The sequence below is a fragment of the Mirounga leonina genome, unplaced genomic scaffold (genome assembly GCF_011800145.1).
Source record: "Mirounga leonina isolate KUSES-001 unplaced genomic scaffold, KU_Mleo_1.0 Mir_101664, whole genome shotgun sequence".
In the NCBI taxonomy this organism is placed as follows: Eukaryota; Metazoa; Chordata; class Mammalia; order Carnivora; family Phocidae; genus Mirounga; species Mirounga leonina.
The window spans coordinates 28890354-28908317 of NW_023270175.1; positions in this window are offsets into that span (position 1 = coordinate 28890354).

Here is a 17964-nt window from a genome sequence, read left to right on the forward strand (position 1 = left end):
GGCTCAGTTGGTTAAGTGACTGCCTTCGGCTCAGGTCATGATCCCAGAGTCCTGGGATCAAGCCCCACATCGGGCTCCCGGCTCAGCGGGGAGCCTGCTTCTCCCTCTGGCCCTCTCCCCTCTCATGCTGTTTCTCTCTCACTTACTCTCTAATAAATAAATAAATAAAATCTTAAAAAAAAAAGAAAAGTCTACAATTTAGTTAGAAAGAACTACAATTTAGTTAGAGGTCTCCAATGAATTATCTAATTTCTACCTTAAAAGCTAAAAACAGAGAAAACTAATCCCACAATAAGTAGAAGAAAAATAGTGAAGATAAGAGTGGAAATTAATATAAAAGAAAGCAGACAATATAGAAAACAAAACAAATGTTTAGAAAGGAGGAAGTGAAATAGTCTTAACAGAATATTATGTACATAGAACTTTCAAAGGAATCTACAACAAAAAAATATTGGAAGTATTAAGTGAATTTAGGTAGGATGCTAGATATTAGGTGTATTAGTTTTCTATTACTACAAACTTAGCAGCTAAAACACAATGTATATTTATTATCTCACAGTTTCTGTGGGTCAGAAGTCTGGGTACAGCTTATCTGAATCCTCCGCCTAGGATCTCACAAGGGTGTAATCAAGGAATTGGTCAGGGCTGGGTGTCTATCTGGCAGTGTCAACTGAGGAAGAAGCCACTTCCCCGTAGATGTATGGCCTTGTATTATTTAACCTCCCTATAGGTTTATTACCTCATCTGTGAAATGAGATCATAATACTTGTACCTAAGTACTTAATAAATAATACTTATTATTAATAATCTCCATGGTGTACTTGAAAATTTGGCTGAATAATTTTGTATTTGTTGGTCACATACTTTCAGATTCTGGAATAAAAATGCTGTAATATCTCAAATATCATAGTAATACCTTATTACTTCACATAATACCTCTAGAGTGTTAAATTTGTAAAAGTTTTAAAAAAGCAATTAGCCAAACAGTAGAAACCAACTGAGGGTAAACTCTCCTTTTTACTCAATGGTGTCTAAGTATTTGAGATTTGAGATTCTTTTCCTCTCCAAAAAATATCTCATGGCTGCTAAGTCAAAAACTTTAGAAAATGACTTGGATAGAGGTGTGTGTTACAGCTAGGCTACCCCCACAACTATAGCAATTCAAATCAAATTTCTATGGATGAAAGGAGAGACCATAATTGCCAGACCTCCTTACCAGAAACTGGTCATTGTGTCTGTATTAGTGATTTGATATTCCTCAGTAATGGTAGAACTTCAGTAAATATCTTATACTACTTCAGTTAACTATAGTCAAACTTGTGATGCCGAGAAGGTATTTTCTGTCTCTCTCTCTCTCACTGAAATCAAACACCCAGTCTTTAAATTTTCACCTATTGCTGTATCATCATTTCCATGTGAGAACATCCTTTATTATTTCCAAGAGTAACATATCATTACAAACCTTCAGTGACAATAAAGCAACAATTGAGTATTAGTTTCCACCATTTCTATGGTAAGGATTTAAGGTAGGAAGTATGCCATTACAAGAGTTAGCTTCTGAAGGACTATATTGGGCAATCGAAACAATGATATATTGTTTCTTAGGAACACTTAAAGTCACTAGAAAAGAACTAGAGCATACATGAGAATTTGGGAGGGATGCTGCACTTTCAAGATTGATGTGATTGGAATTGGTTGAGGAGACAGTGCAGATGAAAGTTATCCTGAGTTTCCCCGCGTGGTCTCCACAATACACAGAGGACTCTGGTGGAACCAAAGCCACCATGGAACACCTGTTCCACCTGCCACTACCTTTAAAAGTTTACTAAAATTAAGGGAAAGAATGGCCCTATTTCAGAAGACTCATCCATGTCATCAGTAAATTCATTCATGACACCAACTAGAGGTTGATCTGTGTTATATCTTCAACCCCAACCTACAAATGAGCAGCTTTTGGATTACCCAGAAGTTCTTCATGGGCCATATTAATGGAAACTCCTCAGTCCTACATTGTCATTGCTATCTGCTCTGACTCTATACATTCAAGCCAGCCCACCCTATTCATGTCATATCCAGACAACAGCATGTAAATGCAAGTACTTCAGAATTGTTTTCTACCACAACCCAACTCTCTTCACTTTATTCCCCAATTTGGTTCTGTTCTGTTCAAGTTCCTCCTAGCTCCTGACTCATGATGTTCTTTAATGGCTAAGGTTTGTAGCCATCTTTTTTTTTTTTCTGTTCCTGGCTTTTATGAATAGGACTTTCCCCTCAGCTTTGGCCTTTGGGATTCAAACTATGGCACTAGTCCAACTGTTTTAGGTTCTGTGATATATCTGGGTTCTGTTAATATATCAGAAATCTTGTAGTGCTCCAGTTCCCATCTGGTGGGTTTGGCTATAAGTGAAGATCTGAAAGATTGAATCCTGATCAAGTGAATTAGAGAAGATTTGGGAGAATACTGAGAAAGGATAGAAGGTACTGGGTGGGACATAATATTTACCTCAGAGTGGCAGACAATAAGGATTGTTCACTTCTCTTGCTGTTAAAGCATCAGCCTTCATAGCTACATTGCACTAATAGTGGCTGCTAAAGATGAGGGGCATTGCCATGAAATGCCTGTGGTTGACTAATGGCCACTGCTTGAGAAAGCCTGGATGGCCCAGGTTGCTGATTACTATAATGGGAAAAACATTGTCCTACTCATGAATTTCATCAAATCCTTGTCCTAGTTAGGAAACTCAGAATGTTGGTCACATATCACTGAGTATCTCTGAATAGCCTTAATTATGACATCCAGGCCCTCCCCTACAAAGCAGATCCTCAGAGCAGAGACTGTCACCCACCAAGCTCAAGACTGTCCAAATTGTCATGTTGGAAATTCCCTCTTTGAAAACTTGGGCAAGTAGAAGGCTTCCAACTTGTTAGGAAGGAAGAGCTCCTGCACCATGAAATATCACAACTTTAGACAATGATGATAACTGTAGTCTCTAAAATGTCGTCACACGTGAGTTGTCCATACCCAGAATCAACATTGCTGTGCTGAGTGAAACCAGACTTCCTGTTGAAGGGCAGCCCCTGAGAAGGATTCCAGCTGCAGTTTTCCTTGTAGAGATCTCCACCCTCTAGCATGAAGGCTATCAGGTGTTGGCTTTACAATTGGACAATCACTTGTCTCAAAACTCCCCAACATGCTGAGAGGTATTAGTGAACTTCTGGTGACCCCACACGTACCCTTCAAACTCAATTCCAGTACTTCTGACCTGGCATTAGGACTTGGAATGATGGGAAAGAGAAATTGGATCTAGATGAAGGTAGTGTCAACAGAGAACAAGCTGATTGTCATGAGGGAGCTTGACCAGAGTAGGAAAATCATCTGGTCTTTCAGGAATGAAAACTAAAATGTACCTGGATTTCCCCTCACCAAATGTTGCAAGCAGCAATTCGTGATCACTAATTCCATCTTCTGCCTACCACTTAGGGCAAATGCCAGTTGGGTAAAAACAAAGTTTTTAATAGTTATCACCAGGATGTCATGCTTATCAATGGGACCAGCAGAACACTAATGTCAACAAAACCATTTGAGATTCTGAGTGCTGTCCTGATAAACATCTCATTTGCTTGCTCTGATCCCAACATGCAGAAGACAGTCACTAATTTGGAAAAAGAAGGGGAGACAAAAGAGGGTGGTCCTACCCAAGTGCATGAAATGTCTGAGTTGTAGAATACTTTAATGACATAGAAGAGCATGTGAGCTTGGATGAAAGGAGAAGGAAACAGATATTGTTTAGGTGGAGAGTGGCTAAGAGTGTGGGCTCTGGAATCTGAGATCCTGGATTGTAATCCTGACACTACCACTGACTAGCTGTGTGATCTTGGATTACTCACTTGCAGTCTAAGTTTCCTCATCAAAACCCAGGGATATAACTCTCTACACTTTCCATTCCATTTTGCTGTGAACCTAAAACTGCTCTACAAAATAAAATCTATTAAAAGATTGACCCAAGGATAATAGTAGTACCTGCCTCAAAGATGGTTGGGGAGACCACGTGTATCAGTTATGAGGTCATTGTCTCTCAGCCTGAAACCCATCCATCTATACTCTGCTTTGTGATGCTGGGACAGGGACCCCACAAGCCACATTTCTTTTTTGCCAGCTGGCTTTCTGGTAGGCTGTGCCCATGGAGACACTAGAAGAAGACTGTAAGTCTGGAGCAAGAAGAGATCTGCTCCTATCTGGGTGCTTCTTGTAGGTTTTATTTGCCAATGTATACCACCCTGACAACACTTCTTCACTCCAGCAGCTGCGGTTCCTACTGGAAGCAGTAGCTGAATCCAGCTTTTCATTTTTCTAGCACTTGCAGAACCAGCCTTATCACAGCTCCCTCAGAGACACCAGCTCTAGCCTCTTCAGAAATCAAGGTCTCAGCTTCACGGGGCCACTCTTCCAAGTTGAGTCAGCAGTACCATCTGAGCAGTGCCCTCATCTCAGAGATCTGAGTTTCAGTTCCTCAGGGTCCCTGCTTTAAGCCTCTACATTTTAATAATTTCAGCCTCTTCTCTTTGTTCCTCCAGGCACGGTTGCTGCTACTTGCAGTTGCTATCTATGTGACACTTTTAGACATGTTTCCTTTTACCTTTTCAGTTACCTAGGAAACAACTTTATTATGCCTAGTTACCAATTCTTTATAGTAAACTCTCTGTTCCTAGAACTGATGTGGTTTCTGTCTCTGACTGGACCCGGATTGATATACTATATTGCTAGCATTTATTGAGTACCTGCTATGTGTTAAGTCCTGTTATAAGAATTGTATATGTTTTCACTAATCTAATCTCACTCCCAAACACGGTGTTAAAGTACTATGAAGGGAATATCACAATGCCTGGCCCATAGTAAGTATTCATTTAGTGTTAGCCACTCTTTTCGTTTGGGTAATGCCTTAAACAGACCCTGAAACAAGGACTCCTAGGTTGCAGGTGGTTTATTGGGGAGGTAGCATAAGTCATGAATTGGGGAAACTGAAGCAGGAAGGGATAACAATAACCAGTAATATGTGCATTGATGAGCAGGTTACTGCTATGGACAAGTGGGGCTCAATCCTAATGGGAACCCCCTTTGAGAAGGCTACTATGACATGCCTCTGAAGTATCCCATCAGAGCACAGGGAGGATGGGCATTTATATACCCTGTCCCATCCCCCACAGGCACTAACTCCCCCACATTTCCAAGTTAGCCAAATAGATAAGGGGCAAGGCATTAAGAGCATCTGTTAAAGCTATTATTATCCTTATGGGTGTAGACTATGGACTGGCCTGGTAAAGGCCATGAAAAATGTTTTCCTAATACAAATCACAAAACTGACACAGAAGCAAGGGGAGAAGTATCAACAATGTCTCACATGTAATAGGCATTCAGTAAGTGTTTGTTTAACTGAACCATTGATGGTAAGATTCTGCCAGGAATGCTGTTTGACTAACAAGAAAACACTTGGTAAAATTTTCTCTTGAGTAGAGTAGAATTTTCCTTGAGTAGAAGGATTTAATTCTAACCCACCCTCCCCCAGCCAAAAGTTAACTGGCTATTAGAATATAGCAGCAACCATTGAGGATTGCTAGCATGTCACCTTGGAACTCAATATAGTAAAGGAACTAGACAGTCACATCCCAAAGATGGTCTTTGTTTAGAGGTATATGGGATTATATTTTTAGTATGGTAAATACTGAAACATATTTACATGTTATTCAAGGAGAGGCTGAAGGTAATAGGAAAGACAAGGAATAATGTTATGGAGCTGAGAAGGGATTCAGGGTACAAGGGAAGAAATTAGCCTTCAGAAGTAATAAGACATACTTTTTCCATGAGATGGAAAAGAATGGTGTGGCTGAACATAAATACTGTGTGTGGTAGGGAAGAGGGAAACAGCATTGAGGAAGTTCTACCTGGTAGCTCCAATTCTCTTTCTAACTTAAAAAGACTGAGGGTAAGGGAAAATGAGGGTGGAGGTAATAGGATAGTAATCTTAAAGAAAATGTTGAGAGGAAGTCAGCAAGATGGCAAAATAGGAGGTCCCCTGCTCATCTTTCTGCTCAGTGACAGTAATTTGGCAGCAGACATGGACAAGAGTACATCTCTGGGAGCTTTGAGAGATCCAGCCACGGGCCAGGAGCAGTCTTGTCCTCCCAGGAGCTCACCAGGAGTCATGTCCATCCCAGCCCCTGAAGGTAGACCTGCCAATTTCTGTCCCACTGAAGATCCTAAAAAGACCTTGTAATTCAGCTGTAGCTCCTCTCAGCTGCAGCCCAGGCACAGTCCTTCCTGCCCAGGGTCTGGGTAGGAGACACACACATCCTTGCCCCCAAAGCAGGCCTGCTGATCTCTGTCCAACTGCAGATCTTAAGGCAGGCATACACCCAGCCCCAACCCCTCCCAGCCATGGTCTATGAGCATTCTTGCCGGCCCAGGGACCTGCCAAGAGACATGTCTATAAGTTCCACTGGAAGCAGTCCCAGTGACCTTGATCTGATGGTGGAGCCTGAAGTAGTGACCCAGTGACTTGTCACCAGCCCCTTTCAGCTGCAGTCTGGGAGCTGTCCTGCCTGCTTAGGGACCTGGCAGGAGACACGCTGCTCTGTGTTCACAAAGGTAAGCCTGCTAACCTCAGTCTGACTGCAGATCCTGGAGCAGCCCTGTGACCCAGCTGTAGCCCTACTTTGCCAAAGTGCAGGAGCAGTCCTGCCTGCCCAGGAACCCAGCAGGAGGCACACCCATCCATGTCCCTGAAGGTGGGCCTGTAGACCTTGGTCCCAGCAGTGGGCCCTGAAGTACTGTGACTCAGTTCCAGCCCCTCTCAGCTTTAGTCCAGGGCCCCACCCAATAGACCCACCCAGTGACCCACAGAGGGCCCTCCCAGGGACCCAGCAGGAACCACAGCCATCTGTGTACATGGTAACAGGCACACAGTCTGTTGACTCAACTGTGGACTCTGAAGTGATCCCTTGTCCCAGCACCAGCCCTACTGACCAAGGTCCTAGAAGTAATTCCATCCTACTAGAGATCAGAATCCACACCCATCCAAAGCCCCTGATAACAAGCCCACGAACCAAGGACCCCACTGTGGATCCTGTAGCAGCCATGTGATCTGGCTCCAACCCCACATGCTTGTTACCCAAGGGCAATACTGTCAGCCCAGAGACCCATCAGAGGAAGGTCTTTACCTGCCAAAACCAGTCTGCAAAGACTAGAAAAGTGTTTGCCCTCTCAAATGCAGAGACACCAGCACAAGGCTACACGGATCAGGAAGAATCAGGCAAACATGACACCACAAAAGGAAACTAATAAAGCTTGAGTAACAGACTCCAAGGAAATGGAGATCTGTGAACTGGTGACAAAACATTCAAAACAATTATCTTAAAGAAGCTCAATGAGATGCAAGAGAACACAGATATGCAACTAGATGAAATCAGGGAAACAATGCATGAACAAAATGAGAAATCTGAAAAAGAAATTTAAACCAAGAAATCTTGGAGCTGGAGAATATAGTCACAGAACCAAAAAATTCAATAGAGATTCAACAGAAGAACTGATCATGCAGAAAAAAGAATTAGCAAACTTGAAGACAAGTCATTTGAAATTAGCCAGTTAGAGGAACAACAACATCAAAAGAATGAAGAATGAAGAAAGCATATTGGACCTATAAAACCATCAATAAAATGAATATATGGCATTATGGGAGTCCCATAAGGAGCAGAGGGGAGGCAGAAAGATTACTTAAATAATAGATGAGAGCAGGCCAAATTTTGGGAGGGATATAACATCCAGAGATATATGAGGCTTAAAGGACTCTAAGCAAGATGAACTCGAAGATTACCCTAAGACTCATTATAATCAAATTGTCCAAAATCAAAGAAAAAGAGAGAATTATGAAAATAGCAAGAGAAAAGTAACTCAATACATACAAAGGAAACCTCATAAAGCTATCAGTGGATTTCTCAGCAGAAACCTTGCAAGCCGGGAGGGAGTGGGATGACATTCAACGTGCTAAAAGAAAAAAAAACTGCCAAGCAAGAATACTATGCCCAGGAAAGCTGTCCTTTAGGAATGAAGGAGAGATAAAGACATTCCCAGACAACAAAGCTGAAGGAGTTCATCACCACTAGACCTGGCATACAAGAAATGATAAGGGAGTTATATTTGAATTGGAAGGATGTTAGGTACCAGCATGAAAACATATGAAAGTATAAAACTCACTGTTAAAGTTAAGGATATAGTCAAATCCAGAGTACTTTAATACTATAATGGTGGTGTGTAAATCACCTTTAATTCTAGTATAAGAGTTAAAAGACAGGGGTGCCTGGCTGACTCCGTCAGTAGAACATGCAACTCTTGATCTCCTAGGGTCATGAGTTCAAACTCCATGCTGGGCATGGTGCCTACTTTAAAAAAAAAGTTAAAAGATGAAAGTATTAAAAATAGCTATAGCTACAATAATTTGCCAATGGGTGTGCAACATAAAAAGATGTAAATTGTGGGGCGCCTGGGTGGCTCAGTTGGTTAAGCGACTGCCTTCGGCTCAGGTCATGATCCTGGAGTCCCGGGATCGAGTCCCGCATCGGGCTCCCTGCTCGGCGGGAAGCCTGCTTCTCCCTCTCCCACTCCCCCTGCTTGTGTTCCTGCTCTCGCTATCTCTCTCTGTCAAATAAATAAATAAACTCTTAAAAAAAAAATAATAGCCAAAAGTGGAAACAGTGCAAATGTCCTCTCATGCTCTCTGTCTCTCATTCTCTCTCTCGCAAATAAATAAATAAAATCTTAAAAAAAAAAAAAGATGTAAATTGTGCCATCAGTAGCATAAAGTGTGTGCAGGGGGATAAAAATGCAGTTTTTGTATGCAATTGAAATTATGTTGTTATCTGCTTAAAATAGATTGCTATAAGATATTTTATGAAAGCCTGATGGTAACCACAAAGCAAAAACCTACAGCATATACACAAAAGATAAAGAGAAGAGAATCAAAGCATACCACTCTGGAAAATCATCAATTCACAATGGGAGATGGCAAAGGAAGAAGAAAGGAGCAAAGGAAATACAAAAAAGCCATAACACAATAAGACAGCATTTGTAAGTCCTTACCTATTGATAATTACTTGAAATGTAAATGGGTTAAATTTTCTAATCAAAAGGCATAAAGTAGCTGGATGGATAAAAACAAAAGAACAAGACCCAACTATATGCTGTCTATAGGAGACTCACTTCAGCTTTAAGGACACATTGACTGAGGTTGCCAGAGGGCAGGGGTTGGGGGAATAGGTGAAATAGGTGAAGGGGATTAAGAAGTACAAACTTCCAGTTATAAAATAATTAAGTCATGGGGATGAAAAGTACTGTATAGGGAATATAGTCAATAATATTGTAATAACTTTGTATGGTGACAGAGAGTAACTATACTTATCGTGGTGAGCATTTTGTAATGTATATAATCAGCGCATCACTTTGTTGTACACCTGAAACTAATACAATATTATATGTCAACTATACTTCCATTAAAAATTAAAAAGCACAGGGACGTCTGGGTGGTACAGTTGGTTAAGTGTCCAACTCTTGGTTTCAGCTCAGGTCGTCGTCTCAGGGTTGTGAGATTGAGCCCCACATTGGGCTCTGTGCTCAGTACAGAGTCTGCTTAAGTTTCTCTCTCTCTCCCCGTACCCCTCCCCCCACTCTCCCAATTAAATAAAGAAATCTTTTTTAAAAATTAAAAAGCACAGGTGTTTGCTTGAAGTTAGGGACACAGCAGGCAATGTGACTGGCCCCAAGCTGCGGAGTAGGAGGCCAGAAGGAGATCTCTTCCACAGTTCAGGGCTGAGATGGATCCACTCAGGTAGTCTTGTTCTGTTACAGTCCACTGGTCCCTGCTGGCCATGTCTCAGCATATGACACAGCTGAGCCAATGTCTTGTCTATGACCATGTCAAGTGAACAGAGCTGTTGCTTCCACCCTTGCTGCCATCCTTGATTGCCTCTGCAAAGACAGGAGGCACAAGACGCTGGAGCTGTGTCAGTCAGCATGCTGCCCAGAAAGAACCCTCCTGCCCCACCCCAGAACTACCTAGTGCCAGATCTAATCCAATGAGGGGATTTTCTGGGACAGCATTCTAAAACAAGTTCAGTGCCAGCAGGGAGGAGACCAGTTTAGGGAACTAGTGTGAGTGGGAGTGAGCCTCCAGAATTGCTGAGCACTAGGCATCAAATAGGAAGAGCTGGAAGAGACAGAAGAGAAGAGAGACTAAGTGAGGGGGCCAATGTAAAACCAGAGATGAAAGGATGTAGAGAAAGGGCTGAAAAGTTCTGTTTGAGGTCTGAACCCCAAGAACTTTGAGTTCTCCATGGGAGCTTCATGTAATCTCACCAAATGGAGCAGATCTATCAGAGCAACAGGACAACCTGGGCCCATCTCCCAGAACTCCCCAAGGCTTCAAGCATATTCCTTGTGCCCAGATGGGCTGTGGGCTCCCCAAGAACACTCTTCTCTAGCTGCAACCTCAAGACGCCAGCTTTAACATCTGGCCTTCATACAAGATACAGGGGCCCTCTTAGAATAGGCACAGTGTTTTTCATGTGAGGACATCCTGGGCGTGGAGAGCTTGGGATCCTTGGATCTGCCACTGGACATTCCCCTGGTGTGGATTTTGGCAGGAGGGATCCATACTGGGCAATAGTCCAGTGCAGACAGTGCTGGCCAGAATCCTGGTTCCCTGACCTGGCCCACTGCCCTCCTTGGCTATCAGACAAGGTTTGCAGAGCCCACAGACATCCGTGCCCATTGGAACAGCTAGGGAGCTGCAGGATCTGGAGACACAAGAGGGTCCCTTTTGTCTCCTTCTGTCCTCACTAATGACCTACGTACCTTCCCAGGATGGCAGCTGGAGGATTGGCCTCTGACCAGAGGAATACAAAGCTGTTCTTCAAGGGGTGGTCCAGCTATTGAGAGTGAACACACAGGTGCCCATGGGCGGCTCTTACCCTCACCCACACTCCTAGCTGAGACGAGGGCCGTGAGCCAGGCCAGGGTAGCCATGTCCACATTTTGGAAGACATGCCAATTTGGCTGTCAACCCTGTGTCACTGCTAAGATGTGAGCTGTGGCAGGCACACCCTTCTTACCACTTTCACTGAATCTTTGGCATAATCCATTGCAACTTACACATGGCATCCTCCGGTTGGTATGCCCACCCACGTGGGGAGTTCCCAAGGATCTTTGAACCCTTGCCCTTAAATCATCTCACCTGCCTGCTCCTTCCCTTGGGCAACTCTCTTGGGCAACCACACCACTCCTCACTCTCTCCATTCTTCTCTCCATTTTCTTGACCCCACCCTGTCTCCCAACACACACACACACACACACACACACAGTTTGTCACAAGACCAGTGCAGTTGGGTTATTTTGTGCCATCCCTTCTGAGAGCTGTTTCTGTTCGTCAATGCCCTCTGTCCCTGAGCGTGGCTGTCCCCATAGTTCTGTGCCTTCCCACTCCAAGTATTACAGCAGATGTAGGATACAAAGTCCCCTCTCTTAACCAATCATGGATTCAGCCCAACGGTAAGGGAAACATCCTGCAGATGTGTAGGATATTCTGCCTGCCCAAGTGCCTCACAATGACTGGATGTGGTCCACAGGGCAGCTTGGGTTGGTACATTTGAGAGGAGGAGACGGGCTTCAGAGAGGGGTTCAATGATTTGCCCACACAATTAGCGACAGAAGTAGATTTCAGGCCCTGATGTGGAGTTTTTCTTCTCTACCTTTCCACTACAATGCTTCTCCAAAGACAACACCAACCAAAGTGTGGCCCAAGGACTGGTGGCAGTTCTAAGAACTGTTTGTTGCTAGTCCATGACAAGATGAGGAGCTTGTGGCTTGCTAGGAAAATAAAATATCAACTAAACTAAACAGCATCTTAGTGATGCAGTCGATTTACACTGGCACAAACTCTCTAAAGCAATGCCACCCCCATGCCCCACAGTCCTGGTGCTGAGGGCTGGCCAGCATGAGGCTGGACCCCTTGCAGAACCGGGCTTTGCCTCCTGTGGGAGGGGAATGGGTTGCAACAGAGGCTGAAGGCACAGGTGGCATGGTCGTGGAATAATCACAGCCCTCCAAGGGTGAAGATGACCCAGTGCAGCCCAGACTTGGCCCAAGCCCAAGCCTGGAGAACAGCGCTACTCCAAGAGCCCGGCTGCAAAGGCTTTGTGCTTTTGTTTACCAAGTTTCCTCACCTCTAACGCAGCTGTGCCAGTCCCCGGCCTGTTCACCCTCCAGCCCCTTCCTAGCTTTTTGCCTGCATCTCTGCATGTGGCAGGGGGACTGACCCCTGCAGGATGTTTCCCAGAATGACCTTCCACTAGGCCCAGCCTGTGAGAGGGGCCGGCTGGAAACAGGCAGGAAAGAGGAAGGGAGAAGCCGCGGAATTTCTTCTGCCTTCTTCTCTGCATCCCAGGGCAGCCAACTTGTCCCAGTTTGTCCAGGACTCTGCTGGTTCTAGCGCTGGAAATCCCAGGTCTTGGCACCCCGGCAGTTCTGGGAGACCCGGGAGGGTTGCTTTCAGCAGTGTCTTCTCCAGGGACTGGGTCACTGCTGTGGCTCCAGCTCATGCTGGAAGGCTCCTCCCTCCCCTGTCCCAGAGCAGGCTGTGCTTCCAGCCTCCGCTGGGCGCCTCCTCCCCTGGGCTCTGTAGCAAACTGCCCTCCCAGGGTCCCTTCGGCTTCCCGCCACTGCCACTGTCCGGGTGGCTGCTTCAGCCTTCCCGGGTTCTCAGCTCTTCCCTCACCTGGGACACCAATTCCTTCTGTTAATTCCCACTGCCGCTGACACTTGAAGTGGTTTCTGTTTTACTGCTTAGACCCTGACCAGTGCCACGGGGACAATGGTACTGACTTTATAGCCTTATCACGAGGATTAAATTAGTTACATAAACCACTTAGTGTAGCGCTTGGCACATGGTAATTGCTTGTTAAATGTGAGCTGTGTGGTGTGAAATAACATTTACTCGCACTTGCCATGTGCCAGGCTCTCTGCTAATCACTTTACACCCATTATCTTATTTAAGCCCTATCACCCTTATACCTGGGTTAACGTGTTCCTGAGTTAATTGCTTAGTAAACCTGTTTGTGCTTCACACCTAGCAATCCCCAGGTTCTTCTGAAGCCCTCCCCCTTGTGACACCAACCATACCGTTGATGTAGTGAGCACGCTCTCAGGCTCTTGGGACACAAAGAGAAATGAGACAGTAACTTGCACACGACGGACAGTCTCTTGGAGGAGACTGGTGTGTCCGCCAGCTGATCTGTCCCAGCGCGGGGTGGGCGCTGCCATGTCAGTGGGAACAGCTGTAGGACAGAGGGGCGCTGGACTGTCTGGCTTTGGATCTAGGTTCTGCCGCGTTCTACACCTGTGGCCACCTACCATAAGGAAGAAAGTTCTTTTTAAACCCTCTCTGCCTCAGTTTCCTCCTACGGCAAGAGTATTATTTTCATGGTACCTATCTCATAGGGGTTGTTTTGAAGATTAAAAGAGTTAATATTTTCAAAGTGCTTAGAATAGGGACACCTGGGTGGCTCAGCGGGTTAAGCGTCTGCCTTTGGCTCAGGTCATGATCCCGGGGTCCTGGGATCGAGTCCCGTGTCGGGCTCCCTGGTCAGCGGGGAGCCTGCTTCTCCCTCTGCCTGCCGCTCCCCCTGCTTGTGCACTCTCTCTCTCTTTATCTCACTCTCTCTCTGACTCTCAGACAAATAAATAAATAAAATCTTTTTTTTTTAAGTGCTTAGAATAGTGGCTGGCGTGCACTAAATACTATGTATTTGTTAAATAAGAACCAAATCAATAAGGTGAACCCCTAGTGGGGAATCTAGAGAACGGTGTCATCTGAAGGCTTCACAAAGGAGGTGACATTGGAACTGAATCTTGAAGAAATAGCAGAAGTTTTTCGGGTACAGAAGAAAGCATCTAAATCACAGGAAAATTATGCACACAGGTATAGAGTCGTGAAAGGGCCTGGTGTATCTGAGGAGTGACGAGAAGTGAGTAGCTGGAGTTTGGTAGTAGGAGAGGAGGCTTGAGATTTATTTTGGGATACATTGGACAAGGCCTTGAGTGACATGCTAAGGAATTCAGGTTTTATTTTGAGGAAGGGAAGAGGAGGCAAATAGAAGGTTTTAAGTTGGAGAGGGTGAAATCATCAACTTTGTTTTGTTGGCATGTCATTCTCATGTCACTAGAAGCTTCGAGCTGAAAAACCCAGTTCAGTTGTAATAAAAAAATATAGTAGAACCAAGTAGCCCCAGATTGGAAACAACCCAAATGTTCATCTGTAGAATGGACAAAGAAATTGTGTGGTATATTCATACAGTGGAACACTACACAGCACCGATAATGAAAGAGTTATTGCTATATGCAAAGAACATGGATGAATCTCCTAAGCTTGATGTTGAGCAGAAGAGCCCAGGCACAAAAGGGTAAATCCTGTCTTATTCCGTTTGTATAAAGCTCTAAAACAAGCAACACTAATCTATGCTGTTAGAGGTCAGGACAGTGGTTTACTTGAGGGAGGAGTAGTGACAGAGAGGGGACCCAAGTTGGTTTTCCGGGCTGCTGGCAATGTTCTGTGTCTTGAACTTGACCTGGGCCCTGAATCCACATGCACACACATTTTACAATCAAGTTCAAGACACAGAATACTTGTACATTAAAGCAACAACAACCACCTTTTTAGTGATGTATAATATACATACAGAAAAAATCCACTTCTTGTTTTAAAGTACAAGTGGGAGACATTCAACCCTGCAGAGATCCAACTGCCCCTTGACCATTCTGGGATATAGGGAAGCCGTGAACACAGGTGTCCTTACAAAGCTGGTGCCCCCAAGAGAGATGGGCCCTCTTTTAAGTGTTGCCAGATGACCCCAATATTATGCCTCTAGATGCATTCAGGAGCAAGCGGCTGGTCTGCATCATCATTATGTGTTTCTAAAGACCAAATTTCAAGCACGTTAAACACTGCTGTGAGAAGAGATAGGAGGAACCAGGATTTGGGGTGAAAATCAAGGGACACTTTAGCCTTATCTGTAATGGTTTACATTTTTACATGGAAAATGCATTCCAGCATTCCTTGTATATTTACACTTACCCAGAAATAAGGCACAGCTCTGCCTTGTCATTACATGGTGATGGAGACTGCTGGATAACTAGGATTGAAAATCGCTGGGCCTGGGTTATTGTCATTGCTAATTAATGGCTTGCGTTTCTATAGTGCCCTGTGGATTGACCCTTATAACACCTCTGTGAGGTAGACGGATGGTGTTGGGAACAATATGCAGATAAGGAAACTGAGGATCCTAGTAGTTACATGAGTGGCCCCTGGTCAAACAACCAGTTGGTAGAAAACCGGTATCATCATCATAGTCCAAGCCTTTGTTATCTCTTGCTTGGACAACTACAATAGCTTACTAGTTGTTTCCCAGGATTTACTATGCTCCCCAATAAATTGTCCACACTGAAGCTAGAGTGATCTTTTAAGAATGCTGTGTCACCCCTTGGCTTAATACTCTTCATTGGCTTCCCAGTGATCATAGGGTAAGGACTCAAATCACCAACAGGACTTACCAGGCCCATCATTGCTGGGCCCCACATGCATACCTCTCCAGCCCCATCACGGTGCAAGAGGGCCCCATCTCACCACGTTCCTTCTTGTTCTTTATGCTCCAGCCAAATTGAGTGTCTAGTCCCTGAAACCTGCCATACCCCCTGCAACCACAAGGCCTTGGCATGTGCTGTTCCCTTTGAGGTGGATGCTCTTTCCTTCCCCTCTTTGCCAAGTTATCTTCTATTCATCCTTGAGATACCAATCAATGATTGCTTCTTCACAGAAGTCTGTGTTGACTTTCCTGAGTTAAGTCCTCCCATGACAACTTCTTAGAGAACCATTGGCTTTTACTTTCATAGGCTTCACCACAGCTGTGATTTGCTACTGATTTATTTTTTCATTGTCTGTCTCTCCCACTAGAATGGAGGTTCTGTGAAGATAGGAATCTTGTCTTGTTGACCACTCTTTCCATTAGTTCCATGCCTGGCAACTTGTAAGCTCTAGGTTGATAGCTAGTGAATCCCTGCAGGAATTATTTATATTAATCAGCAACTGATACATTAATTCTATCATGGAGTCTACACCTGAGTTCCAGTGAGGGCTCCGTCACCCTCTGTTTAAGCTTCAGCAAGTCCCACTCCTCTCTGAGCCTCAGTTTCACCATTTGTACAATGAAAAAGTTGGACCAGCTGATCTCTGAAGTCTCTTCCAGGGCTAGATTATTCTCAAACTGAGAGTCAGGAAACTAGCTTCCCTATTTTCTCCTTGAAGCTCTGTGCTCTGGCTACAAAAAATGAGATGGAAACTTGTCAAACATTTCAGTTTGACATGGGTCACTTTCTGTGCCTTCAGCAGACACCTGTTGATGGGTGGACTTATCCAGTTAAGGAGCCCCATTCTCCTTGTTTCCCTTCAGCGTTATTGCAGTTTGAAGTTATGTTAGTCTTTTCAAGGAAAAAATAATTCCAAGAGACTTAACAAGTGACTGCCAGTTAACTAGAAAGGCAATTTTTTTTAAAACAAAAGGCCGTTTTTTGAAGAATTGTAGAGGTTAAAACATAGGAGAACCTGGGTGGCTTAGTCGGTTAAAGCGACCGACTCTTGATTTCGGCTCAGGTTATGATCTCGGAGTTGTGAGATCGAACCCCGGACTGGACTCCTGCTGGACGGGTAGCCTGCTTAAGATTCTCTGTCTCCCTCTGCCCCTCCCCCCTGCTCTGGCACACGCTCTCTCTCTCTAAAAAAAAAAAGAAAAAAGAAAAGAAAAGAAAGAAATTAAAACATAATTAGAATAATCATCTCATGGTTTAGAGACCAAGCCTTGGCTCTGCTAAGTTCTTACTGGCTATGTGACCTTGGACAAGTTACTTCAATCTGCTGATTTCCTCCAACCCTCCCTGTAAAATGAAGGCAATAGCAGAACCCATCCCAGAGGACTGTCATAAGGATCAAATGACAGGATGTATTTAATCACATAGTTAAGTACCTGGCACACCATAAACAAACCTTCAACAAAGCGTGGCCACTCTAGTCATAATTATTATATGACAACACCTAAAAAGTTTCTTCAACTCAGGCTATGAACACAACAGAGCATTGCATGCTCAGGAACGGGGCGAGCGGGGTCTCGTTTGTTGTTAGGAGCCAAAAGATTCCACTATTTGAGTAAAGAGAACATTAAACTGAGGAAGTATGTGGTAGGGGTTAGGAGCAAGCATTTTAGCCCCTCTGATCCTTGGCTTCCTTGTTAATACAAGAGACCCTAATCACATCACCAGGTTGTAAATTAAGGTTAAATGTCATCATGCCTATAAAGCGCTTGGCGTAACCTGGCACATAGCGCTCAGTAAACGGTAGCCTCTGTTACTGCAATTCTTCTTCTTCTTCTTCTTCTTCTTCTTCTTCTTCTTCTTCTTCTTCTTCTTCTTCTTCTTCTTCTTCTTCTTCTTCTTCTTCTTCTTCTTCTTCTTCATTATTCAAACTATGGGTATCAGCAATATTATTATTACTCCTCCTCCTCCTCCTCTTGAGCTAGATAGAGCCTTTGCAGCCCTTGGTGACGAGTGCAGGTGGCTGAAGTTAGAGCTCCTGGTGATCATCCAGACCGGTTCTCAGGCTTCTAAATTCTGTGTCAAGTGAACTTCTGGGCCATTTAAAACACAAAAGGCGCCCCCCCCCGCCAAGTGCCCCGGATTTTCAAAGGGAATGCCGGTGCTTGGAAGAAGTTGTGATGCCCCGGGCATCCGGGGTGGCTCGGTGGGGAAGCCCGCGCCGCGCGGCCCCCAACTCCGGCCCGGCGGTCTCGGGGGCGGGGGGGGGCGCCCGGCCCACCGGC